Source organism: Protopterus annectens, chromosome 5.part1 (genome assembly GCF_019279795.1).
Source record: "Protopterus annectens isolate FY-2018-M chromosome 5.part1, PAN1.0, whole genome shotgun sequence".
NCBI lineage: Eukaryota > Metazoa > Chordata > Ceratodontiformes > Protopteridae > Protopterus > Protopterus annectens.
This window is the reverse complement of record NC_056736.1, coordinates 663,820,250-663,847,377: the sequence shown is the minus strand read 5'-3', so window position 1 is coordinate 663,847,377 and position 27,128 is coordinate 663,820,250.

The window sequence follows — 27,128 nt, the reverse complement described above, 5'->3', positions numbered from 1 at the left end:
CTTTGTCTGTAAAACCTGCACCGCTGCCCTGTTATCTGAATGGAAAATTACCCTCTTTCCCCTCAATCTCTCCTTCCAAACTACTGATGCTACCCAGATTGGCATTGACTCTAGAAATGCAACATCCCATTTCCACTCCTTCTTCCAGTCCACCAGCTAACAAGCCTCAAACCATTCCTCTCCAAAAAATGCACCCATTCCAAAACCTCCAGCTGCATACATAAACAATTGCAGTTCTTCTTGAACAACCCAATCTGTCTGCTAAAAAGAAACCCCATTAAACTGGTCCAAAAATAATAACCAAGGAGACAAATCAGCCCATACCAACTTGTTAATCCTAACCCAAGGATGTTTACTCTTCCCTCCTTTTAACAAAAAGGCCACTGACCTACAAAAATTATGCTCTGGATTAACTGCCCAATATGCAAAAATCAAAAGAGCTCCATAACTGTCCAAATCCATACCTTATCCTTACACACAACACTCCCAATCTTCTCCCTCAGTCTGACTATCTTATCAGTAGGCAAGCAAACCAACCCATGTTCTGCATCCACTAATAAACCCAAGAAATCCAAAGCTTTTGCTGGGCCTTCCAATGTATTCCTAGCCAATGGGACCACCAGCTCATTACACATCTCCAAAAATACCCTCAAACCTTCAAACACTCCCACAGATCCCTCCCCCACCAACAAGACATCATCTAAGTAATGTACAGCCCTCTGCACACCCACCTGCTGCTGCCACACCCAATGAAGAGCAGTACTGAATTTCTTAAAAGTAGCACAGGCTACCAAGTATCTCATTGGCATAGCCTTATCTAAGTAAAATGTGTCCCACACTTCTTCTTTTTTCAGCTTTTTCCCGGTTAGGGGTCACCACAGCGGAACTCTGGTCCGCTAATTATTGGCAGTAGATTGTTATGGTGCGGAGGTGCCCGCTCAATGCCCAACCTTCAATGAAGGCACGCCCATTCTACGCATGTCTTTCAATTGCCATTCAACCATGGGAGGACATGCAGACTCCACACAGAAGGTGCTCCAGCCGAGAATCGAATGGGAGAACCTCTTGCTGTGAGGTGACAATGCTACCGCTGCACCACCGCGGCTTCCAATACCATGCCTAATAACGGCAACTCCTTCTCTCTTACCAGCAAAGGCAAAAAGTGGATTCAATGTCCAACTTCACTAACCATGGATTCTTAAAAACCCGAATGACCTTCAATGTGTCATCCAAAGATGCATAGCTGGCCTTGGTATCTTTAATTGAAATGAAATCATTAACATAGCTCCCTTCTGGGTACGACAAATGCTGAATCAACCTGAACTCACCAGCTACTTTCTTTGGAACCAGACCCAATGGAGAAACCTTAAAACTCTCAAAGGAGGGGCTATCAAAAGGACCCAATAACCTACCCGCTTGTCTCTCCTTCTCCACCAAATTCTCCAAGATATCCTTCTTCCCCTGTACAGATCACAAATTCCTACAGACTATCCCATCCCCTACCACCCTTGATTTAATAGAAAACCCCTCAAGTATTTCATCTTTAAGAAAAGAATCAGGAAATAGCTGGAGGGTACATCACAATACTTCCATCTTAATGGGAGAATGTGGCCCCAGTCCATCCCCTAGCTCCCCAAAAGGACACCCCACCCTGTAACTCTCAAAAATTTACTTTACCTCTAAGGTTCTGAAACCCCTGGTAAGAAAAAATTCCCTCCTCAGTTGAAAATGAACCGAAAGTCATTGAATTAACCTCCTGTCACCCATATTGCACTGCTGGATGGTTCCCTGCACACTTTGAACAAACATGCAAGAACTTACACCCTACCCATGAGCAACTTCCAGCATTAAAAGCCCAATATACTCCTACCCTTCTCCCACTACCTTTCCTCCTCTAGCATTCCCCCCATAGCTATCCATCATAGTAGCAAGCCATATGTCCAGATGTTGAAGCTCCCAGCTGAGAGAGTGATCAACTGCTTTGCACTTCTAAAAATCTCTGGTCATACCATAACCAAGTAGTCCCTTGCCACAAATGGTGAGCCTCCTGGATCATAAGAAAGTAACCCAAAAGGGGCAACACCAAATCAGCATCCTTCTCCAACAAAACTGCCATATAGTAAATGAAACCTACTACCCAATTACCTCAGATCCTAGGTCGCAACCTACCTACTGTCCTCCTCCCTAACGCTAAGGCAACCCCCAGATCCCTACCATTTGCCATCTCTGATTCCACCAGTCGCTGTACCCCTTCTGAAACAATTAATTCAAAGGCATGATCATACTTCCCCTTCTAATCTTCTCCTTAACTGAGGCTGGAATATGAGGAGTGAAAAAAAACGCCCCTGCTCCTTACCTCAAAGCCTGCATAGCTAACTGCCCGGCCATTTGCTAAAATCGTATCCTATTTCTGAAAATGAAGACCCCAAACTGCCCACCAACAACCCTGTGCTGTCCTCCCTACTAATTGCTTCTCCCCACCTGGCTTGTGACACCCCTGCACATCCCCTATAGACATCCCAGCATCACCCAGCCCCTGACAAACTTCCTGTCCTGTTGTCCCACAATCATCCCCACACACTCCAGATCTGTCCTACCTAACTCAACACCCAGTGTAAGATCATTACCTGCCACTCCATCCGGATCCACTCCAGCCACTGAAGAATCAACTGCAATCACCTCTCTCTTGACAGCTATTGTCTTTTCCCATGAGTCACTGACCTGATCTTCACTGTCAAACATTGTCTCTTTTGGCTGGATTCCCCTGCATCATGTGACATCCCAGAGCCAGTGTTAGGCACCTCCTAGAACAATTCTTCTGCCTGCACCACAATGGCCTCCCACTGTTGCTGTAAACTCTGCATGCTCGCCATCTGTAACAAAAAAGAGAAACAGTAAACTAGAGGAAAAAAAGCTATTATATTGAGGCAAACTGCAGGATTTGAACTACTAACACTTACTTGCTAAATCCAGTACAGCATCCTCTACACCAGTAAACTCACATGCCTTCCTAATCATTACTTTCAATTGCTCCAGCCACAAGACAATAACAACTCTGACACAGGCAGGAGTTCTAACCCTCTGTGCTGGCTCCCCATCCCCACCCTGTTAACTATTTCTGCTTCTTTTCTTTTTTTTTTTTTTTTTTTTAAATCAACTATTCCTCTTCAAAAGGAAAGAAATTGCTAGAATAATGACCGCAGAGGGTCTTTTTAAGCTTAGCTATGATTTCCAGTGTGAGAATCAGACCCTGTACCTTTGGAATGTGTGGTAAACACCCTGTCCATTATGCTATGACCTCACATACCTAAGTAATACAGAGCTGGTCCTCACAGAGCCATTTTACTAAATGAAATGCCCTCCAAAAAAAATGAATGTAACATGAGGTATGCCAAGATGAGCCCCACATCATGCATGTGTGCCCTGATGACCGCTAAACCTCTCAACTTGGAGCCATTCCATTCACTCATATCTCCCAACAAACAGTGCCAAACCCACCAATGACCATACCAGCTGATCTAGACCACCAGGCAAACCATTGAGGGCTTCCATGGCATTGATATCATGCTGCTTTAAACTGCAAATATTTTACCCTAGACAAAACAGTCCCCACATACCTCATTGATGCAGTGTTGGTCCCTACATCGCCATTTTACAAACCAAAATGCCCCCCAATTAAAAAGAAAAAAAAAGAAACAAACTACAGGAGGTATGCAAAGCTGAGCCTCATACTGTGCATGCACACCCCGACGACCGTTAAACCTTTCAACTCTGAGCCATTCCAGTCATTCATATCTCCCACTGGCCACACCACCTCAACAAAACCGTGCCAAACCCACCAACGAACACACCAGCAGATCTAGACCACAAGGCAAACCAACAATATGTTCCATGCCAATCAGTCCACAAAAATATCACCAATGCAGCCAACGATAACCAACAAAGAATAACTTCTTGTCATAAATTAAGCAGAAACCTACATGAAACCAAACACCACAATCCCACCAACCACACGACCTGCTAAAACCTTCTCCTTAACCTGGCAACATGGGTGCCCGCAGGCAGGTGCAAGGGGGTGCACTTGCACCCCCCTGGAACTGGATGGCCAGGAGATTAATTTTCTTTTAATTAAAAAAAAAAAAAAAAATACCTGTTTTCATCTTCTTTGTCTGTGCCAGTGGTGTAGCTGGGAGGGGGGGGGGGGGGGAATAGGGCGGTCACCTCGGGTGGCACTTTTGGGAATGTCACATTTACTTTAATTTAAATTTTTTTTTTAAGAGCCTTCATCTTTCAGAATGGCCTGTAACATCACCGTTCTTCTGATCCAGTCACCCGCGCAATTTTAAATACAGTACAGCGGTTTTATTGCCAAATGAGTGTTCAAGTCGTTCACGGGAAATTGTCTGTGTATGTGCACACTTGCAAGACATGAGGATGAAGTCTGATGTGGCCCAAAGAAGGCACTGCAATCTTTGTTTTTTTAGGGATCCCAAATGAAGATGAGCCCTGCAATTAAAAAACATGGTTAGATTTTTTTTTTACTTCTTTAGACGCAGCAGAAAACATTACTGGAGGCGGGTAGGTATGAGTAAATTAGACAGACATAGGGACAATGTCTGAAAATGTTTATTTTTATTTGCATGGTTCTTAGCTGTATATTTTCTGCTTAGATCAGTCAAAATTTTCTACAAATTGAATCCTTAGATAGTCTAAGTTTTTGGTATCATACCTCAGAAGCCCTTTATAGTTTAAAGTGCCTTCTTGATTATGTGATTCTGACAGGAATGTATTATATGACATGCATGCCATTGAGGGAGAGGTAGGGAAGATATTAGGTCTACTCAGTGTGTTTAATTAATGGTGATACTTTTATTCCCTTTATTTGTAAGCTTTGCCGCAAGGATCACCTATGACATTCCAGGTGATCCATATTTGTACACCAAGATGATTCTATTTCTCTTTTTGTGGTGTTGGAGATGAGTGGTTTCTCATTAATACAATTAATGGTTGATTATCTTAGCTAACTTTATCCATGTGTGAAGTTGGGACATTTTGAAGGTAAGCACGTAATTTAGCACTTGGACGTTACACACTTGTTCTCCATTGTGGATAAAAAATATGCTAGCTTATGGATTTCATTTTAGCCAGCAGCTCATCACTACTATATTTAACAGTAATGTGTGAACTGATCATATATAAGAATCAAATTGACTGATACCTGTTCTGAGTTTCTAACTTGTTTTGAAGTTAAGTGAAGAGCAGTAAAGTGGCATGGGGTAATGTTTATTTTTTAAATTGCAATTTGATGGGTTATTTTTCTCTTGCTGTCTGTACAAAGGGATTTAATTAACCATTACTTTCTATGTGCCCTAATTAGGTACAAGGTAGGACAGAGGTATAACAGTTGGAACCTTTTTATAACAGCTTCCATAGTATAATGTACCAAATCACATGTTCTAAAACCATCTGTTTCGGTGAGCAGTGAGGCAGCATGACAGCTTTTTTTGAAACCTAAGCATTTCTTTTATTTATTTCATTTTGTTGACTGGGTAGATATCATTAAGCCTAAGGCATTTACACAGGGGATAATCAAGGTGCATTTAAAAACAGTGGACAGCTTGCACTCACTGTTATTTGACTATAGAGAATAATAGTAATAATGAAAAAGATAGCGCTGTATTTTCTGGAATTCCGATGAATGCTGCAGTACATTTTAATATTTGATGATAATGAATTCAGTGCTGGACTTGCTTGGCTTGGCATATCACTTGGTTGTCTGCTTTCTCTCCCCTTATTTTGAAAGTTAATTTCATACATTTTCTTTGTAACATATAAAAAATATGTAAGAGAATATTTTTTAAAAAGTGTATTTTTGATGTGATGCAACCTCATTTGAACACTTTTGAGAGCATTTTGTAGATGGAACTTTTTTTCTGGGATTAGTGGGCATTCATTCTTCCTGTTAAATTAGTTCATAGGTTAGTACTAGGCTAACTGTCCTTGCGAGCCTAACCAATTATCCATTGTGAGACGCAAACTCTGCACCTTGTGTTTGTAAGGCAAACACCTTAACCATTAGGCCACCCTCCCAACCCAGCCCAACCCAACCCACCCCCCCTATGAACCTATGTGGTAAGATGCCAGAGCCCAGAAGGGCACTGGTGCAGGTTCTTATAAACAGGAAGAATAGCTGAAAAACATACAGTAGGTAGGGCAGTAGCAATCCCTGATGTATATCTTGGTAACAGATTATCTACCTCCAAGTCATTGTGGTCTCCATTTCTCTGACTACAAGGTAGCCATCTTAAATTCATCCTTGTCCACCTGATCAAATTTGTATGGCTCTGCCCTCGTCAAATCTGATTTCTTTTAGAACCAAAATAACATTTCAAGAGAACTGAACAAGCCGAAAGGACCTTTATTCAGCCGTGTGTGTGTGCGTGTGCGTGCGTGTGTGTGTGTGTGTAAGAAGTAGGTGTGTGTGTGTGTGTGTGTGTGTGTGTGTGTGTGTGTGTGTGTGTGTGTGTGTGTGCGTGTGTGCGTGTGTGTGTGTGTGTGTGTGTGTGTGTGTGTGTGTGTGTGTGTGTGTGTAAGTAAGAGGGAGGTGGGAGTGTGTGTAAGGGGGTTCATACCTCACAATTATCCAGATTTTTGCCTCATATTTTTGTTTCTCATAAAATTGTGTTTTTCTGGCAAATCATTGAGGACTTAAATCAGAAAATAATGGCAGACATTTGAGTTTTAGACTTCATATCCTTCAGAAAATGCATATTAATGCAAAATTTGTTGTTCTGTCCACTTTCCAAGGAAGTAGGGGGATGTATGTGTCATACCTCTCAAATGTACATATTTTCACAGAATGTCCAGATTTTAGCCTTATATTTTTGGTCTGTTCCTTATAAAAATTTTGTTTTCATTTTTTGACAAATCACTGGGATGAACTATGGATTAAAGTTACTAAATAACGAAATGCATTTGAGTTTCAGACTTCATATCATTCAGAAAATGCACTTTAACACAAATCCTGTTTTTCTAGCAACTTTCTAAATGTGTCCATAGTTTTGGTCCTTTGTCTCCAACAATATAACAGGCTTTGTCCAGATTTCTTGTGTTAAGAGATTGAGAGGTTTGGTGGTTATGTGTGTATGTATAAGAGGGAGGTAGCATACCCCTCAGCTGTCCAGGTTTTTGCAGAATGTCCAGATTTTTGCCCCATATTCCTGCTAAAAAGGATTGAAGTTGCTAAATAGTTTTAGACATCATATCCTTTAGAAAAATGCATAGCAACACAAATCCTGTTATTCTAGAAATTTTATAAGTTCATGAAAGCAATATTTATAATTTGTCCCTGTTTATTTTAGGCTTTGTCCAGATTTCTCGCACTAAGAAGTTGAGGTGTGTGTGTGAGAGAGAGAGACAGAGTCAGAGAGAGAGAGAGAATGCCCTAGTTAGATCTAGCAGGTGGAAGTTATTTTCAAGTGCATTTTCAAGGAATTGTGAGCTTCAAGGGATGCAAAGTTTACTGCTGCTCATGTTAAGTCTGCTTAAAATGTGCAACTGTTTTTTTTTTTTTTTTTAGCAAATGGTATAATTATTGTGGTATAGAATTTTAAAGCAGTGTTAGCACAGCAGGTAGTGTACGTGCATCTTGATGCAAAGGGCTGTAGGTTCTATTCCTACAGCATGTACATGTGTATTTTAAGGAGGTATGGTACTGCAGTCCTTAGTATGTCCTCCTTTGGATGAGACACCTAATAACTATGAACCTGTTTTTCAGCCTGCCACCCATTCCCTATTGCAATGTACAAGCTTACCATTTCTTTTAATGTAACCTAGGCAATTTATTCTTCAAGGGCAACAGGTACTGAATTTGTAAATGAAAACTGAAATATAAACTTTTTTCTAGCAACAACCTCTTCATTGGTTCCAGATCTCTTTAATGTGGAATTATTCAGATGACTTTTACTTCTGCAGAGATTCTGCATATTGATTGATATTGGTGGATTGTATGACAGAAGTTTGAGTGACCTTTTATGGTTGAAATGTTCTGAACTGGGCAGGTTGTCATTATTGGCTCATACGATTTGTTTCATTGCTTAAAGGAAAATGTTCATAACTATAAATTTAAAACACACACTAACAAGTGGTGCTGTATTATACAAGGGATATAATTCAATTATTATATAGTATAATTAATACAGTCAGGAAGGTGAATCAAAGAACTTTTGCATGGTTCTAAAAATCTGTGCAAGGAGCCTATGATTTGAAAACAGCCCAAAGGTAAACTTACCCTGCCACTGGCCAGATGCATTTTCTTTGAATGTGGATTTCAATGCTGTTTCAGTGAATGTGGGATTCAAAGGTAGAGAAGTTTTAATGCTAAGTCTGTTTTCATTGTAAGACCATTGCTTCGTTTCGGTTTAGTAAATGACTAGCAGTGTTTGTGCTATAAAATTTGAAATAAAAGTTGTAAATGAAATCCAAATATCTGTAATCATTGTAGAAGTAAAGCATAAAACAGTATGCATACTGAGAGATTTGAACAGTCTATGACAAATGGGGAGAAATATCCAAGTAATTGGACACTGGAATGGCTGCGGGGCGTGGGTGCATGGGCGGAGGGGGTGGGGCTCTCTGGGCTGAGGGGGTGGGGCTGCGTGGGCAGGGCTCTGGGTTTCCACCCCCCTGCAAAAAATCCTGCAGGCTCCCTTGCCTGGCAACTAAAACATCCCCATATCAACACTAACACCAATGAACAGTATTAATCCACAACCCCTAAATGCTGCTAAACAAGCTAAGAACAGTGACTCACATGCTTACCATAGTGGCCCCTTGGATCCACATTCCATTATTCCAGGCAACCTTCCTAAACCATTACAGTCTGACACTTGCAAAACTAATGACAGAAAACACACATTCAAAAAAAATGTATATAACCAATCCTTACCCACCTACCACCTTCTGCATGCATACACCCCTTACCCCCAGGCTTCCTGACCACAGCAATACCTACAGGTCATCTCAGATTTACATCTGCACCTTGCAAACCCATGCCAAAATGTGAATCCTATTTCCAACTACAGTACTATAACACCTAAGCCCCATCCTACATCTACCTCACTTCCTCTAAAGTCCCTTCACAAGTTAACCCATCCCTTCCCAAAGCCTAACTACGCTACCTGTTGCCCCTATTCTTAACCCTTCTACAGATTGATTCTCTCACCCCCACCCGCATTTAAATCACTCTAACCCTCTTAAGATGTCCCTGGACAAATTGGTTTGTTTCCAAACCTCATTTGTAGAATGCTGTGTTTAGAATTCAGTCTATAGAATTCTAGCTGTAAACTTCTGTCTGCAGAATGCCGTATTTAGAATTCTGTCAGTATTATTCTATGTATAGAATTTTATCTTTCAAATTCCATGCTTATAATTCTATTTGTAGTATGTCCTTTATAAAATTTCTGAATGTTTTATTGCTCAAATTCTATGTTTACATTTTTTCTTTCATATACTACCTTTAGACTTATAGCTGTATAATTGAGTGTGTTGAATACTAATCTTACAAATGTGTGTTTAAAATTATCTGTGTGGACTAATCCCAGGAATTCTGAAAAAGGTTCACTGATTATGCTAATTGCCAAATACAGACTGGTAATTATCATGGCAGGGAAAAAAAAATAAAGTTCAAAGAGATATGGCCTAAATGAGAAAGAAGTCGTTGTCAGGATGTCAGCAGGAGGGTTCCTCACTCCAGGGATCTTAATTTACCCTCTGACATGAACAGGTCATGCTGGAGAGATAGATACATCTCCCAGAGATTGCCACTTCTCTGGAACAAGCTTCCAATTCACGTGAAACAGAGCCACCACCTGACCCTTTTCAAGCACAACTTAGATCAATGGATGGGCAACCGCAGATTCACTCTTGGAGTGGTGCCCATGTCCCTCCTGAAAAGAGGAAGTCAGTATTAACTACCATAGACTCTTGTCTCTGCGAACTACACTTACCAAACCATTGAGAGCTGCATCAACTCAGGATAAATATGGCTACACTTATAAGGGTTCTAGGTCCACTAGCCTAGTAACCTCATATGAACATAAGCTCATTAGCATGTCCCTGAATTGTACATTAGTGCTATCAGACATAACATTAGTGTTCTCCCTAACAGTACATGTCTCACATTAGCAAAGGCATCAGTCTATACTTTCACTCGTGTGTGCTCGCATACACACACACACACACACACACACACACACACACACACACACACACACACACACACACACACACACACACACACACACACACACACACACACACACACACACACACACACACACACACACACACACACACACACACACACACACACACACACACACACACACACACACACACACACACACACACACACACACACACACACACACACACACACATGCACACACATCAAAACAACATGCCCTCCCACAGTTGAATGTAATCATGAAAACTCTCATTCATTTACACACCAATATATACACACTAACACAGCCCATTCCCACATTTTGTTAAATATACGTGCACTGCGAGTACTTCCACAAGCGTGAATCAGTGACCACTGTGTTTTTAAGGCAGACACTTTTCCCTCCTAGAGTAAAATTTTACTCAGCTGTGCAATTCTTTGAATCCAGGCAAATTGGAAGCCAACAGCGTGTTCAGGTGAGAGGAAATTGTTGATTAGCATTAGCCACTCCTCTAAACTGCTTCATTTTTATGCAGCTGTGCCCATAAGCCACCCTCATCTCTGAGGCTGTCATGAATAGAAAACTTTTGCAGTAGTATCTTAATTGAAAAGACATAGCACAATGAGGAAAATTGCTCAGCCAAGGATTCTCTATCATGCTAAGCCTTTCTAAATAATCTATAAAATTCTATTTGTAGAACTGTATGCTTACAATTCTGTAGAATTATGTGTAAAATTCTAATTTAAGAATTCTGTGATTGTATTTTTTTGTGTCATTCTCTGTTTAGAATTTCATCTGCAGAATTTTATGTTTTTAATTCTGTCTGCAGAATTCTGTGTTTGAGTTCTGCTTGCACTATTTTTGTGACTGAAATTCTATATCTGGAACTCTATGCTATTTCTGCAGAGGTCTAACAATAGAATTTTGCATTTAAAAAATTATTTTGTAACAAATCCATCTCTGAGATTTGGTGTTTAGAATCATATCTGTACAATTCTGTGTAGACAATTCTATCACAGAATGTTTTTAGAGTCCTGTATAGGTCTGTTTTAATATTGAATATGTAGAATTCTGTATTTACAATTATACATGTAGAATTCTCTAGTTAATATTCTGTGCAAGAATACTGTGTTTAGATTTGTAGACATAGATTTTCATATTTGTATGACAAAACTTCAGTGGCAGCTAAAATTAGGACCTGGCTGCCCCCAGGTCTTAAAGAGAATTTCAATTTGAAATGTAGAGCGTCTTCTGTGTGGAGACATGCGTGAATGAGCACACCTTCGCTGAAGGTTGTGCGTCAGGGCTGGCAACTTGGCACATAAAAATCTACTGCCAATCATTAGCGGACCGGAGTTCCGCTGTGGCGACCCCTAACTGGGAAAATCTGAAAGACACAACAACAACAACACTGAAAGCCAAAACTTTGGCATATCCCTTTGTTACCATTGTCTTATTATTTATACATTTTGTTCATACTTTGAGCTCCTCAGAATGCATGTTTACGGCAGCACTAGTTTTAAGAATATGGTAATCTACATATTAGTCAGTTTTCATAATGCAGCAATTTGTTCTTATTATAGTTTTTTGCTTTTATTTAACCACTTTATTCAGAGCTTCAAATATATATATTTGGGCAACATGTTTAGGGATTTATTTTAGTAGAAAATGTAACATTTAGAAAGTTCATCTTGTACAATATTGACTAATTTGTTCATCTGTGAAAGTCTATCATTTGCTTGATTGCAGACATGTGTAAAGGAAGTTATTTTGATTGTACTAATGAAATCTTGTCAAATTTTAAGACGATAATAATAAAAATTATATTCTTCTATTTATATGGTGTGCCATTTTATAATAGATCAGCAAAAACAGAGCCCAAAATGCAGCAATATAACAGAAACAGATGTAAAGTCCCTTGAAATCAAAGGGCAAAAAATCCAGGCTGAGAATGATTCCAAAATAACAGCAAAAAATCCACAGATATACGTGCAGGTACCAGTTTATTCACAGAAGACACAAGCGCTTTCACAATAGCTTCTTCAGGTGTAACTTCTCCATGAAAATACACACCTTATATACTCTACCTAATTAGTCCAAACAATCAATTAACATACTAAAACATTTTTAAAAAGATATTACACCTAAAGACATAAATAAATAAATAAATGTTACCTAACTGAAATGCATACATTTATAATGCTAGTACAATAAATAGTGGACAGTGAATTAAAATTAATGCTCTAGCTAAACATATTAGTGCCACGGGAGATGACCATGTATTCAAGTTTAGAGTTTTATCTCTTATATATGAGAATGGCAGAGGTGGTGACATGAGAGTTAGAACTGAGGATACTGAAGCGAAATGGATTGTGAGGCTCAGGTCTACTTTTGGGCATGGCCTCAATGAATGCATTCCTATTAAGCCTGTACTTCGTAGTAGACCATTGAATAGATGAATTTTGATATATTTTTAAGTATGTTCACAATTTTTAAATATAAATGTAAATATATTTATGATTCTATAATTGTGTTACTTATGTATATATATATATATATATATATATATATATATATATATATATATATATATATATTTTACATAAACAAATGTACATATTTTAACTATATATATATATATATATATGTATATATTTTTGTACTTCTATGAATATATTTTTATATATATTTATATTTTTATAATTATATACATATATACACATGGATAGTTCACTATTAACTATAATTCACTGTCCACTATTTATTGTACTAGCATTATAAATGTATGCATTTCAGTTAGGTAACATTTATTTATTTATGTCTTTAGGTGTAATATCTTTTTAAAAATGTTTTAGTATGTTAATTGATTGTTTGGACTAATTAGGTAGAGTATATAAGGTGTGTATTTTCATGGAGAAGTTACACCTGAAGAAGCTATTGTGAAAGCGCTTGTGTCTTCTGTGAATAAACTGGTACCTGAACGTATATCTGTGGATTTTTTTGCTGTTATTTTGGAATCATTCTCAGCCTGGATTTTTTGCCCTTTGATTTCAAGGGACTTTACATCTGTTTCTATTTTATAATAGATGTTCATTTACTTTGGGATTTTAAAAACAAAAGTTCAAATGTTTGACTTTTGATAGCTTCAAACAGTTCTAAAAAGAAAAAAAAAATCAAGTCATTTCTTATGCAGTTCCTTAGTATGGTGCAATACCTATTACATTAAATCCAGATATGTCAAGTATAGTATTATTTCTTAGGGCAGTAAAAGGCAATGATAGTATCTGAAATTTTGGTTACTGAATCAAGAGATAAGGTTTGACATGCATAAAAATAGGTTTCAGATGTTCCTACATTGACATTCTTTAGTGTGACTTTGACTATTACTCTTCAAGTAGATGCTAATCATGAAGGGCTTGTTGAATTTTTACTACAAATGGGTAGACTGGTAGTATAGGGGACAAGAACACTTGCAAATTCTCAGAGACCTTACAGTTAGAATGAAAAAAATGTGAGCCATAGTGTTTGGTTGTCAGAAATTCTTTGACTATATTATGGTGAAAGTGGCATGTGGAATCAGATCACAAGCCTCTTCAAAGCATATTCAAGAAATCTCTGCCTAAAGCTCCAGCAAGGCTACAGAGAATGCTATTGCCTTTGAAAAAATATGACTGGATATTACAGTTTAAACCAGAAAAATTACTATACCTGACTGATATATCTGAAACTGTCTTGCCTGCAGCTATCACACAAGACTAAGTCTAGAAAGTACTATCAAAATCTAAAAATACTGCATCAATGAGTTTTGACAATATCCCTGGTTGGGGCCCCTGAAGAGTATCGAAATTGCTACTAAAATGTGGCAACTCTGAGATTGCACTACAGTGAAGAGAATGGCACAGAACAGGAAATTTACCGTTCTCTTCAATGTAGTATGATCTTGGACTTGGTATATTTAAGTAGTAGGGGGTGTGGGGGGTGCAGGGTGGCTTGCCCCCTTACAAAATTTACAAGCAGAATTTTTATCTTTTTTTAATTTAGTCTACTTTCATGTTTAATGTTGTAGAACATTGATCATCTTGTCCTTGATGATGTGTTGTTCGATGTTCTGCAACTTCGAGCATTTGAAGTAGAACCTCCATGGATACATATCAAATACCATGAAACATGATTTAGCCACCTCTTCCAGCAACACTTTTCAACCTCAGCCTCCATGAAGGTTTTCATATCAAGCAAATGGAAAACAGATGAAGGGAGGACCTTATATGGACTCAAACAATTACAGACCCATAAATCTGACCAGCCTCATATGCAAAGCCATGGAAAGACTTAACATGTAATTAATCAATAAGAACATAGGGAATCTTCAAACACCGGACCCATTCAGTTTGTTATTTGTCAAGGACAGGTCATGCTTACAAATCCTGGTGGACTTTTTTGAAAAGGTCACCAAAGCAGTGGATGAAGGTAAAGCAGCACACACTGCATCCCTCAATCTGGCTAAAGCTTTTGATACAATCCCACACTCAGGCATACTAGCAAAGCTAAATAAACTGGGAATAACCCCCCATGTCACCCACTGGATTACCAACTGGCTCACAGATAAGATACAGGAAATCAAAATAGGGAAGTTACCTCCACAAAAACACCATTCACCAGTGGAATCCTCAGCATTCTGTTCTGGGACCTCTCTTGTTGGCATCTCCTTTTCTGAAGTAAAAGCTAATAGCAATGGGCTTTGGCTGACTAAGCTTGCAAATGACTGCAAGCTAAGAGCAGTCATTGATTCCCCAAATGACTTAGCCATCCTGCAGAAAGGTTTATCCCATATAAATAACTAGGGCCAAAATCATGGCTGAAACTAAATGCCAACAAATGCATTATTATATCATTTTGGAAGTTATCTACCTCAGGGAACTGCCACATTGATAATTTTCCCTGAAAAAATGACTCAGTTCTTTGGAATTTAGGAACTTATGTAGACAGTAACTTAACCTTTGACCAACATAAGTCCATTGTCATAAGAAAGTCTTTCTATATTGCATTGCTTATAAACAAATGGATTGTGTCTGGAGCTGGGAATTTCATTATCCCCCCTTTACTCAGCCTTCATTAGGACAGTCATTGAGTATAATACCCCCCCCCCCTTTGGCATGTATGCCACAGATATACCTTACTAAAAGGATACAAGGCCTAAACAATATGCCCTACGTAGACCGACTCAAAGCCCTGTCACTCCAGTCGATATCTTTCAAACTATTAAGTGGTGCCCTGTGTCTGGCATACAAGGCATCCTCCAACCCAACACTGAAAGATTTTCTGCACATCAGCAAAATAATTGGCATCAGAAATATTTGATCTAGGGATCTAAATCTCTTCTGCTTTGGAGGGATATGTATATCTCGTAGAGGATACTGCTGCTCTGGAACAGACTTGCCATTCATATAAAACAAAGCATATCCCTGTCCATATTCAAACAATGCTTGGATCTATGGATAGAAAATAGAACATTTACACAGGACTGACCCTGTACTACTAATAGAGAGAGGCAACTACTAAATGCTTTATCCCATGCATGTATCACCTCAGATTTTCTATGGTATAATCCTAGTTATTCTCAGTAGAGTAATAAATAATTATCAACCATGGAATGGGTAAGACCAGTGTAACACCAAATGGGATAGGTTAATTCAAGCACTAAAAGGGAAAATGGTTAGGCTTAAATGGCCCCTAAGAGCGCTAGCCTAGTACTCACCTATGAGCTGAGCATGTCTAAAAAAATGTAAGGAAGATATGATGGAGAAAAATCTGGAAGTTCTTGACACTGTTTTTCTAATAACTAGATCACTGCAAACTGTAATTAGCTCTAAGTAAAGACAACAATAACTCTGAACTGCATTTGTTATGATAAATAATAATGAATGGGAAGCCAGATGGTGCTAAATCAGTACATCAGAATATTTATGTTTATTTTCCATATTGTGGTTAACATACCTGCATGTGCAGCTATATGAAGAAGTGTTGAATAAAATAACAGTCTTATCCAGTAATAACTACGTATAACAAAGGGGATTACCCAATATCCCTTAATTAATATAGAATATGAGCAAATTGAACAAATGGTAAAAAGCTATGATGTTTGTAACATCGGAGCCCTAATTAAGGTGGGGAAAAGGACAGACTGTCATAGAGTATAACTGGCAGGTGCTAACAGTGCAGGAGTACAATTGGCAGGGTTTAACAGTGTGGGAGTACAACTGGAAGATGCTAATAGTGCAGGAATACAATTGTCAGGTACTAACAGTGCAGGAATACAATAGGCAGGTGCTAACAGTGCGGGAGTACAATTGGCAAGTGCTAACAGTGCAGGAATACAATTGTCAGGTACTAACAGTGCAGGAATACAATAGGCAGGTGCTAACAGTGCAGGAATACAATTGTCAGGTACTAACAGTGCAGGAAAACAATAGGCAGGTGCTTATATTGCAGGAGTACAATTGGCAGGTACTAACAGTGCAGGAATACAATAGGCAGGTGCTAACAGTGCGGGAGTACAATTGGCAGGTGCTAACAGTGCAGGAATACAATTGTCAGATACTAACAGTGCAGGAATACAATAGGCAGGTGCTAACAGTGCGGGAGTACAATTGGCAGGTGCTAACAGTGCAGGAATACAATTGTCAGGTACTAACAGTGCAGGAATACAATAGGCAGGTGCTAACAGTGTGGGAGTACAATTGGCAGGTGCTAACAGTGCAGGAATACAATTGTCAGGTAATAACAGTGCAGGAATACAATAGGCAGATACTTACATTGCAGGAGTACAGTGCCACATTTGCTTTACTAAGTCATGAGGGTATTGTGGATTCGTAAAATAATCTGATACTGCATTTGTGGTCACAGCTGAAGCACTGATGCACTCAGTGTGTGCTAATTTCATGTTTAGATGTTTAAAATCAAACCTGCCTACTCGATTCTCATTATTGATAGCAGATAATAAATGTAGTGTAACATAAGTGTTGCCAGAATGTCACTGTAAACAAATGTTCTGCTTCGATATCTCCTCCAACAATCTAGTTTGCGGAAAGGGAAAAGTTTAAGGATCGATACGAAGCAAAACTCCCAGCATTGTGATCACTTTCAAAATATTATTGTGCAAGGCGTTGTTATAGGTGTTATTGATGAGGCACTATCATGTTTAATAGGAAGTCGATTGCTAAAGCTGCAGAAGAAACAATAAATATTTATTTATGCAAACAGATCCAGATGGCATTAAGGTGCCTGTGAATTAAGATATGTCTAAATATTTCAGCGTTAGGAGATGCAATATCCTGTACAATTGTCTATGAACAGAAAATGATTAAAAAACGAAGCAAGTTAAATAGCAGAACTCTGCAGAATTTGTTTAAATCTTTTTCTGCTGTTCCCTCCCCCTCCCCACAGCTGACCATTAGCTGTCACCAGCTCCTCTCCTCATTCACATGGCGCACTGGATCCACTTTAGCCTCCCCAGGCTCAACCCAACTGCTGTTGAGGACTGATGAAGGATCAAGGACACTGGTGCAGCATTCTATTCCTGCTGGGGGGTATATCCTTTCCCTCCCACCCCTTCACAGCCCTGCAAGCTCTTATTTATGTGCTACATGCATAGGTGTTTGCTCACCTTCTCACATGTTCAGTCTCTAACTAAATGGTACACGTAATTTGTTGTAGTTTGCTCACCAGTCTTATAACACTTGTATACGTTGTAGTAAGCCTAGGCTGCCTCCCTTCCCTCCTCTCATCTGGGCAAGCCAACATCAGTTGCTCACTCTCACCTTCCCTACTGTGTGGCCCTTCCAGCACTTGTTAGCTAATCTACTGTTAGTATGCCACAACTACAAAAACCTCTAAACAATGCATTAACATTACTATGTCTTTGTCTCAAAATACTTATGCGAGATATAGAGATTTAATTAAAAAGCATATCAGATACAATAACTGTACATGTTATGCACATTTGGAGATGTAGAACTGGTTTAATAAAGTGTTGTGACATACAATATTATAATTTGCATGGTATAGTATGGATATATCAAATTTCACCACACTAAATTTTTGTATAAAATATTTTTGTAGCTGAGTGTTCTCCCCTTGAAATACCTGCTACTGCCAATTTACAATACCAAACAATTCATAGAATAGCTTGGCTGCATAAATTAACACAGCGGTCAGCCATTGCTGCAAATGGGAGATGCTGTTTGATGGGTATGTTTAGCAAAGTTCAGCAGTGTTAGTGGTGGTGGGAGGCGTCTGTATATGTGTGTGGCCATGTGTGTGTGTGTGTGTGTGTGTGTGTGTGTGTGTGTGTGTGTGTGTGTGTGTGTGTGTGTGTATGTGTGAGTGCTTGAATGCTTGAATGCATGTGTTAGAGCATGTGTGAGGGTGCCTGCGATGGGTCTATATCATTTTGTCGAAGCGACTATCTGTTGAACACCTATTCGTCAAACTTAATCCATTGAATGCAAATTCTATCAAATGTTCATTTAAGTGAATTTCTTCCCAGGTTAAAAAAAACAAAAAAAACAGCTGGCCATGTAGTGACTACCATAAAAAACACATTATTTAAAACCCACCCATGTGGGGGGCTGCACCCCCACAACCCCCACCCCTTAACTAAATATACCAACTCCAGCTCTGAGATCACACTGCACTAGGGAAAGGGGAAAATTCCTAATGAGGGTGACCAAGTTTTTTTTCCCCTAGGAAGAAATTCACTTAAATGCTAATTCGAAAGAATTAGCGTTCGATGGATTAAGTTTGATGAATAGGTGTTCGACAGGTGCAAACAGGGTGCAGGAACTGCTAGTGGAAATTACCAGCACAAAATGATTTTTGCATTTGAGATAAAAAGGAGAGATGCTGAGTCATGTAAATTAGCCAGTAATGAGGTCGTCTTCATTGTAGCAAAAGTTTTGTCTGAATCGCTTTTCCAAATTGGATAAATTGTCCTATTTGCAATAGACACTTTACACGACCACAGAACCCTCTTTCTGAAACTCAGCGTTTATCACTTATTTGTATACAGACACAATATTTGTCAAATAAAAACAAGGAGCTCAATCAAAGGCTTGCTGGCCCCTCCCACTACTAGGCATGAGGTTTCAGGTAACCCGTTTTTAATTCATAGCACCAGTAACTAAGCAGGTAATACACTTACCTCTGATGCCTGGAACATGAGAAAGTTGTTAGTTCTACCGCCACACTGTATCTTGCAGTTTGTGCTGCAGTGCTGGCATTATCATGTACATAAGCAGGTGTTCACTCCTGAGGTGAAACGTTAAACCAAAGTATCATTAGCCTAAGATGTTAGTAAGTGAGGTGGATGTTAAAAATCTTATGGTACTTTTTAAAAAACCGCTGGTCTTTTTTTAGACATCCTGATCAAATAGACTTTAGTCAGTGTAGAAATACAACTTCTGTAGTGCTATTAAAGAGGCCATATGCACAGTGTGACTAACCAAGTCTACAAAAAAAGTTTTGAAAAAAGGAGCATGGTTCACTTCCATTCTTTTTAGTTCTCTAGTCTGATTTGTAACTTGTTTCTGATTTTTTAGTATTCTGATTTCTGGTTATGTTTCAATTTTCATGATTTTCTGCAATGCCGCCTCTTGAATTGTTATAGTTTACATTGACTTTTATATAGATTTTGAGTTCTGAGCTGCTGTGCTTTCAGGCAGTGATATCAGAAATAAGCTAGAAAGTAGGCTGAACTCTCCAGGAACATACAGACCCTTATGCAAAAACACGAGTACCTTGCAATCACTTGAACTAACCACACATTATCTTGCAATGATACTAGTCTAGCACATAATGCACCCATCCTAATTTTACAATTTATTCTATCTAATGTGTGCAAACTGTCTTCCTGTGGCCCCTGATGTGCACTAGCTGTACTTCATGTGACTCAGTGTCGTGAATACTACTGAGTGAAGTCATTTGTGTGGCCCCTAGTCTCATTCGGCTATGTGAAGTAACTGTTTCCATAGTAGAACTCATCAGCTATTGTACAGAACCACCTGTGGTATTTTAATACTCCCGTATACCCATCTAACCATATATAAGACATCATGTTTAATGGCAATGCCTTTTTTGATGAAAAAGATGGGTTACTGTTACCATCCTCATGGTGTCATACCCCTCAGATCAAGTCCCTCAGACCATAGGACCCTGAAGCCACAAAACAATTCAGCTTTTTAAAACTTGGCCTATCTGTTCACATCAAAATATTTCTAATTCCATGTAAAATGTCTACCAAGAGCATTTTCAATAACTTCATAGCTATTGGAAGTACACAGATTTGGTGGTTAACTGACAGAACATTTCAAAGCACCATCATAAGCCATGCATAGCAAGGTTACATTTCAAATATGGCTAAAAGAGTTAAAAGATCAACATACAGCACAGAAGGAGAAGTTGGTAAGCCAGGGATGAATTCTGCATCCCTGCTGACAACGTGTATTCAAAGGACTTAGTTTACTCTGCACTCAGTTTTGACAGGATGCCTTATTCTAAAACAGGATCTTACCTCAAGTCTTTCCCATCCCAGATGGTCAGTCACTGAATATGTGGGTGGTATAGCCATTTCAATAGGTGCGGCAGTGTGTTTATGCAACCAGGTTTCAGTGATAAGTGTCAGGTCAGCAGACTGGACACACAACAATTTATATGTTGCTGTTCATGGACATATCATTGACTGATACTGCCTAAGGTGAGAAAGGAAGGCAAAGCCTTTCTTCATAACAAATAATATCACTATTAGTTATTTACTGTTTGCATTTATCTCATACACTGCTATTAAGCTCAATAATTCTCTGATACAGTAGATTTTGCTAAAAGTAATAATTTTCCAAAAAAGTAAATTATTGCTACTAATTACTTAATTACATTAAATGTTACACTCAACATATTGGCATTCTTAAATGGAAATGTGGGTTGGGTGGAAACCTGTCCTGCTTTCCTGCTTTTGTATGCCCTCATCTTCAACTCAAGCAAACTATAAGACATCTAGAACATTTCAACTTGCCCAGCAAAACTGCCTTGCAAACAAAGTGGACATTACTGAGTATGAGAGACTGTTCAGTGCTTTGAGTGGTTGGATGCCTCCTTTAGTCAGTCCATCTGCTAGGATATAATATGGTGTGATCTGAAAGTTAAAAATTGATAAATGGATATGAACCCATTCCCCAGTTAATTAGTTTCTGAACTTAATCTTCTTCTACATCACATCCACCATATGTAATTTGCTTACTTATTTTTCCTTTCTTCTTTTTCCCCCTTCATTTACCTGTCCTGTTTAAACCTCTCCCCCTAGTCTTTCAGTTTCTTAACCTACTCTCCGTTCACACCACGTCCTCCTTATGTAACTTTCTTGCTTCTTTTACCTTTCCTCCTTATTCTCTCCACATGTGTAATATTTCATCCTTTCCAACTCCTTTCAACGATCTCAACTTTCATTTCTCACTTTTTCCCCTCCTTTTCTCCCCTCCCCATAGATCTCTATTTACTCTCTCCCCATTCCCTTTCCACTCTTCTCTCCACTTCACTTTCCTTACTACTCTCTCTTTTCTTACATCTTAGGCTCTTATCTCTCTCACCTGATGTTCCTTTTTCTTAATTTTCCATACAGTTCAGATTTTTACTAGTATTTCTCATCCGACTTTGACTAAAAACCATCTTGCTTTACAATTACCGTATTCACTCTACCGAATATATTTTTTATGATGCATGTAACTTTTAGTCATTATGATGTGTTCAAACTAGTACTCCTAAATATTTCCGTTTATTTGTGTTCCTAAATTTTTGTTTCAAAATGTATCTATTTCTAAATATTGTATTTTTAAGTATTGTTAACTGTCTTTGGAGCTTTTCTCCCTGGGCCTCTGCTGAAAATGGGTTTACACCCAGTCAGACAATTCCAGTAAACAAATGTTAATAAAAATAAATAAAACATTTGATGGCGATGGTTAAGTACTGCTTTGTGAGCATGATAGCTGTAGAATTGTCAAGCAATGAAGAAGATATGATTCTGGAAGCCGAGTAACAGACTATGGCTGAACAAATTGGTGTGGCTTAAATCTGAGATTCACAAAGAAGATAAAAGATGATAAAGATGCCTTTCATGAAAGATGTTGGGCCGGTATTGGAAGGAGAAATTTATGATTCAGCTCGTTCACTTCTACAGTGCATAGCATGCTGTCTTCTGCTTCATGTTCTCAGTGTTAGCTGTGTGGGCTTCTTTGTCCCATTTAAGCCTACAGTGCTTGAAATAGCCATCACACACAGTGCTATTGTATCAGTGTAACGTAATTGCAGTAATGAATTTGTGGTATAAAGTGCAGTGATTAATCAGTTTATGTATGAAATTATTTCACCTGAACAAGTGTGACATAAAGCTGCTTTTCCTGCTCATTTTAAAGTAATATTTCTGACATTTAAATTGAATATGACTCTAAACTGATAGCCAGACTGCCAGCAATCAGGAATTTCACACCCCATTAAATGGCTGCCACCAGGAGCGAATGCGTTAAGACATCTTTCTGAACTTTTAGCTCAATATGCCAGAGAACTATGAAATTCACAGTGGTGACTTATTAAGGGAGTGTGCTGATGTTGTGTTGCCATTAAAACAAAATGTTGATGACGTCTGAGAGAAGTCTTGTATTGAACAAGAACAAATGTCAAAAGTCAAAGGAAAAAAATATCAAAGTGAACTTGAAATTCAGACCGCACAACAGTGCAACTGAACAAAATTGTGTTACTTCGAACTCAATGTGCATACAACATATACTGATATTAATACAACAATAACACATATACTAAAGCCAATCCAACAATAACAACAGTAAGACATTTATGCAGTGCAGTAACAAATATAATGACATGCACCAAGACTATTCCACTTACATATCTTTGATGGTACCCAAAATATTGCACAGAAAATATATTGCACTGATCAAAAATCAGACAGATTTCAAATTGCATGGAATGCTAACTTGGCATATTACACAGAATGTTAACTTGGCATCATGAATTTTGCATATAAGGTATAAGATTGTACTTTTATAGAGTTATTGCATATGTCTGTGAATTACTTCAGCATTGTAACTCCAGACCTCCATGACTAGCATGGTGTATGTTATTACTGGCATTCAGAAGTCTGATGGCTTGTGGATAAAAGCTTCTATTAAATCTGCTGGTTTTGCAGCATAAGCTATGGTATCTCCTGCCTGAACACAAACATGAGAACAGACCACGGGCAGGGTGAGTGTAGTCTTTGACTATTTTCATAGCTCTGCTGAGGCACCAAGCAGTGTACAAGTCCTGGATAGATCGCACTGTGGACCTGATAATTCTCTCCATCACTTTCACCACCCTCTGGAGAGATTTGCGATCTGAAACCATGCAGTTTCCATATCACACTGATAGGTTTCTAGTCAGGAAGCTTTCAATTGTACCCCTGTAGAAGGCTGTGAGAACTGATGGCGGTAGTTTTGCTTTCCTCAACCTTCTTAGAAAGTGTAGACACTGTTGCACCTTCTTGACAATGTGATTCGTGTTTATTGACAAAGACAAGTCTTCAGCGATATGCACCCCCAGCAACTTGGCGCTCTTTGCCCTTTCCACTGTTTTTCCTTTGACTGTGTGTGGAGAATGAGCCTTCCATCTATTCCTGAAGTCTACCATTATCTCCTTTGTTTTATTTATATTGAGAGCCAGGTTGTTGTTGTCACACCAGACAGTCAGTTTGTTCACCTCCTCTCTGTAGGCTTTTTCATCACCATTGCTGATGAGACCCACCACTGTAGTATTGTCTGCAAACTTAATAATGTGGTTTGTGTTCTACCTAGCAATGCAGTCAAGTGTCAGCATTATGAAGAGCAGGGGATACAGAACACATCCTTGAAGTACTCCAATGTTCAGTGTGATGCTCATTGAGGTGTTGTTTCCTACTCATACCTTTTGTGGTATGTCTATAAGAATGTCCAAAATCCAGTTGTATAAAGGACTGCAAACACCTAGATGGACCAGTTTCTCAATCAGATGTTGGGGGATGACTGTGTTGAAGGCCGAGCTAAAGTCAATAAATAACATACGGTCATAGCAGTTTTTGTTCTCCAGGTGTGCCAAGGATAAGTAAAGTGCCATTGAGATGGCATCTGCCGTACAGCGATTGGATCTATAAGCAAATTGGAGTGGGTCCAGTGTTGCAGTAATATTTGATGTTAAGTAGTCTTTCACCAATCTCTCAAAGCACTTCATTACAGTCAAAGTAAGAGCTACAAGACGGTAGTCATTCAGGCTTGAGAGTGAAGACGTCTTGGGCAGTGGTATAATGGTTGTATTCTTGAAGTACTTGGGTACTGTGGCCTGATGCAGAGAGATGTTGAATATGTCAGTGAGAACAGTAGTTAATTGGTCATCACAGTCCCTGAGAGCACCCGCCTCAGAATATTGTCAGGACCAGCTGCCTTTCTTGGGTTTACCCATCACAGCACCCTTTGAACATCCGCTGGGTGAAGGTGGAGCACTTCATCTTCTTGGTTGGTAGGCAGTTTCATTGCCATTATATTGTTTCCCTTCTCAAACCTGCTGAAGTAGGTGTTGAGGTCATTGAGAAACTCCATGTTATCATCACATTGGGATGGTAGGGGCCTGTAGTCTGATATAGATTGTATAGCTTGCCACAGACCCCTGGAGTCTCTCAGGTCTGAGAAGTGACCCTGAATTTTCTGTCTATAGGCCCACTTAGCCTCTCTTATTCCTCTACTTACTTTCACTCTGGCTTCCCTAAGGGCATCTTTGTCTTTAGACTTAAAGGCAGGATTGCATGCCTTCAGGAGCTCGTACACTCCACTTGTGAGACAGGGTTTCTGATTCGCTTGTGTGATTATGCCCTTGTTGACTGTCACATCATCCACACACTTTGATATATAGGCCATCACGGACTCTGTGTACTCATCCAGGTTAATTTTCTGGTCCATAGTAGCTGCCTCCTTGAATATATTCCAGTCCGTGCTTTCGAAGCAGTCCTGGAATTCTGAGACTGGTCCCTCTGGCCATACCCTTATTTCTTCCCTGGATGGATTTCCTCTGATTAACAATGGCCTATATGCTGGTAGTAGCATAATGGAGAGATGATCTGAGTTACCCAGATGTGGATAGGGTACTGCCTTATGTGCTAGCTTGACAGTGATGTAGACTTTATCCAGAATGTTTTCTCCCCTCGTTGCAAATGCCACATGTTGGAAGTAATGAGGTAAAACTATTTTCAGATTTGCTTGATTAAAATCACCTCCTATTATGTGAAAAACTCTGGATTCTAGTTTTGTAGCTCATTGATTGACTGGTAAAGTGTATTCAGTGCCTTGTTGGTATTGGCACTGGGGGGAATATACACCACTGTGATGCTCACACCATTGAACTCCCTTGGCAGATAGAAAGGTCTACATTTCAATGATATAAACTCGATATTTTCAGAGCAGTGTTTAGTAGCCAACTCACAGTTGATGCACCAGTTATTGCTGACATAGATACAGACAACCCCTCCCTCTGATTTTCCGCAGAGCACCTGGTTTCTGTCTGCTATAAATAATGTAAGCCCTTCTACATGGACTGCACTATCATTTATATTATTGTTTAACCACGTCTCAGTAAACATAAGTACACAGCTGTTTCTCACCTTGCTATGAGTGGTTAACTCCAGTCTTATGTAGTCCATTTTGCTATCCAAGGAGCGAACATTGGCCAGTAGCAAGGATAGGAGTACAGGCCTGTATGGATAAGCTTTTAACCAGGCAGAGAGTCCAGCATGAGATCCATGCTTCCTTGTTCTTTCACATCTTTTCCTACTTTTGTACTTCCTGTATGTGGTAGCAGACAGCTTTGCTTGAGCAAGGCAGTTTGGACCATGTTTGAGTATAATTCCTAGTTCCTGTAGTTTGTGGAGTTTTGTAGGCCTCACAGGCCCTGCAGACAACAGCTCATCAATCCTTCTGCATCATGAGCTTAGGTGTCAAATTTCCAGTAAGCTGTCTCTGTCATAACTTAGTTTTCCTTCTGTATTTGCCCCAGATTTTTTTCTTTTCGATGATTTTGACATAAAATAAGACAAATAGTGTACATTTTCCTGTTGAGATGAAGCAGCCACTGCCACACAGGGTGCGGCCATTTTTTGACATTCAAATGTCATTGGAAGGCAAGACAGGAAGGATAAATTTGCATCTGAATGACTCATTAGAAGGCAAGGAAGGAACAGATATTTGGTACTTTATTAAACACAGATGGAGTTCCAGACAGGGTTTTTTCTAAGAAATCATTAGACATAGAAAAGGCATTCAAGTTGCTTTAATGATTATTTGAATGAAAGCATGGCAAACCTGGGATAATTCTGGTTTAGTTAATCTCTTGTTATGAAAAGGAACATGTTTTCTGGCAATTGTGGTAACCTGGAAAGAAATGCCCAGCAGAAGGTTGGTCTGTTTTTTTTTTTTAAGAACATGATTTCTCTGAGACCACATTTCAATAGAGACTGAAATTTTTTCAGATGCAATTAAACATTGTAGACAACAGAAACGTAAATAAAATTTTTTTTTTTCCTTTTACGTTGAACATATTTTTGTGTCTGGAGTACACATGTTCACTCACACAAAGTCAGCTATGGAGAGATTACAGGAAATTTGACAAATAATAGACTAAGGAACTTAAAATTCTTATTGAGGCTGTTAATGTTTAGCATTTGTTTGAAATGGAAGTTGAATGGGAAGAAATCCTGTTGAAGAAGGTTAAAGGGCAGTGGTTATATGCTCCTTGATTAATATACAACGGTCAGATAGGCTTTACTTATCCATGTAACTGACTCAA